This window comes from Otolemur garnettii, unplaced genomic scaffold (genome assembly GCF_000181295.1).
Source record: "Otolemur garnettii isolate 467f Iridium unplaced genomic scaffold, OtoGar3 scaffold00219, whole genome shotgun sequence".
NCBI lineage: Eukaryota > Metazoa > Chordata > Mammalia > Primates > Galagidae > Otolemur > Otolemur garnettii.
In genome coordinates, this window is record NW_003852614.1 from 1,278,574 (window position 1) to 1,281,174 (window position 2,601).

Here is a 2,601-nt window from a genome sequence, read left to right on the forward strand (position 1 = left end):
AGGTGAATCTTTCTAAGAGTAGAATGTGAACGTTTTAAAGCAATAACTGAGAAAATGACATGAAGGCTATGTTAACCAGTTTGATGGAAGTATTTTGGATTGTGTGTGAAAACCCCACACTGTACCCCAGAAGTGCATTAATGTACATAGTTACCATTCAATAAAAAAAAGTAGCTTATCATACTAAATTGAGTATCATTTCTATTATGATACTCTAGGTAAGGCCTTGGTTACACAGTCAATTTGTCCTATTATATCTTGGTGGAAAAGAGGACAGATTCTTATAGAACCAATTCAAATAACTATATTGCCATCAAAAGTAGGGAGACTTAGTAAGAGCTTCTGAATTCAGGAGTGTAGTGAGTTAGATGGTGGTCAGCAAGAATCATATCATTTTAAAATGGTTTAATTTATAGAAGCAGCATCTATTAAATTGTTTTGAGTTACTATTATGAAGAAAGAGGAAGGGTTTCCAAATATATTCATAAAATGGAATATTAAAGCAACATCAACACTATTCCAAACAAATAACCACAGTAAAATTTCCCTCATCAATTTATTCTTTCCCATGTAATTAGTGTTCTGCTAGATCTTGGGTTAATAGTCTGTTTTCATAAAGCTATATGCTTCTAAACTCAAAAATTTCTGGAAATCCTGACTTTGTCCACTGGTATGGTCTGAAATTTGTCTGTGCAGTGTTAACTGAAAAACCTGAACCCAAGAGTCTATTTTGACATATCAATAGCTTGAAGTAGCAAGTATAGTCCTTTTCTATGAAGCACTGAGACTGACCATCTTTGTTGAAAACGGGAACACTGGCCTATATCTTATAGCAAGGCCTTCATGCAAGCATCAGAGGTTTTTTTTTTTTTTTAAACTCTATACATTAGTTCTATATTTAATGGTTGTGGTTAATTTAAGGTAACCAATAGTATCATAAGGAAGGAAGGTGGTGGTTCATGCCTGTATTGCTAAGACTCTGGGAAATCAGGAGTTTGAAACTAGACTGAGCAAGAGTGAGACTGTCTCTACTAAAAACAGGAAAAAAAAATGAGCTGGGCCTTGTTGTGGGCTCTTGTAGTCCCAGCTACTTGAGCAGCCAAGGCAGGAGAATTGCTTGAACCCAGGCGTTTGAGGTTACCATGAGCGAGGTAGATGCTATCGCACGCTAGCCTAAGGCAATAGAGTGAGATTCTATCTGAAAGAAAGAAAAAGAGAATGAAGGAAGGTAAGATTCTCTATTGGAGTGTAGGACATAAATACTTCATGAGCGTTTCCATGGTACAATATATACACAACAAAGTTTGCCATTTTAACCATTTTTGAGTATACAATTCAATGGCATTGGTTACATCCACAGTGTTGTACAAACCATCACTACTATGTATTTCCAAAAATTTTCCATCACCCCAAACAGAAACTCTGTAGTCATTAAAGAATAACTCCTCATTCCTCCTTCTCCTAGTCCCTGGTAACTTCTAAATGTGCTTTCTGTCTCTATGAATATGCCTAATCTAGATATTTCCTTTAAGTAAATCATATAATATATGTCCTTTTGTGTCTGGCCTATTTCACTTAGCATAATTTTTTCATAGTTCTTGCATATTGTAGCATATGTCAAAATATCCTTCTATTTTAGGGCTCAATAATATTCTATTGCATGGATATACATATGCCATATTTTATTTATTCATTCACCTTTTGGCTATTGTGAATAGAGATACTATGAAAATTAGTATACAAGTAACTGCTTGAGTCCCTGCTTTTAGTTCTCCTAGGAGTGGAATTGCTGGGTCATATAATAATTCTATATTTAATGTTTTGAGGAATTGCCAAACTATTTTGTACAGTAGCTGCACCATTCAACATTCCCACCAGCAAATGTGTACAGTATTTCAGTTTCTCTCTCTCATTGTCAACACTTGTTATTTACTGGTTCTCTTTCTTTTCTTTCTGTTCTGTTCTGTTCTTTTCTTTTCTTTTTTTTTCACAGTGTCTCACTCTGTTGCCCAATCTAGAGTGCAGTGGATCATCATAGCTCACTGAAACCTCAGACTCCAGAGTTCAAATGACCCTCCCGCCTCAGCTTCCCCAGTAGCTGGGGCTACAGACACATGCTACCACACCTAGCTGATTTTTATTTTTTATTTTTTTTTTTAGAGACAAGGTCTTGCTATATTGGCTAAGGCTGGTCTTGAACTCCTGGCCTCAAGAGGTCCTCTGTCTTCAGCCTCCCAAAGTACTAGGATTACCAGCATGAGTCAGCCTGCACAGCCCATTTTAAAACTATTATAGTCATCCTAATATGTGGAATGTTACTTCATGGTTTTGATTTACATTTCCCTAATGACTAATGATGTTGAACATTTTTTCATGTGCTTATTGGCCATTTATATATCATTTTTGGGGGTGAAATAGACTTGTCTATTTAGGTCTTTTGCTCATTTAAAAAATTGGGTTGTTTCTTTTTTTGTTGCTGAGTTGTATGATTTCTTTAAATACTCAGCATATTAAACCATTATCAGGCATATGATTTGCAAATATTTTCTCCTGTTATATATGTTGTCTTTCACTTTCTTGATAATTTTCTTTTTTTTTTTT

The 2,601-nt window shown here is 35.2% G+C and overlaps 1 protein-coding gene across 1 annotated transcript in view; it reads left to right on the forward strand.

Annotated features, from left to right (window-relative positions):
- TEX11 (testis expressed 11) overlaps window positions 1-2,601 on the forward strand; it is a 159,812-nt gene that overhangs the window by 70,163 nt on the left and 87,048 nt on the right.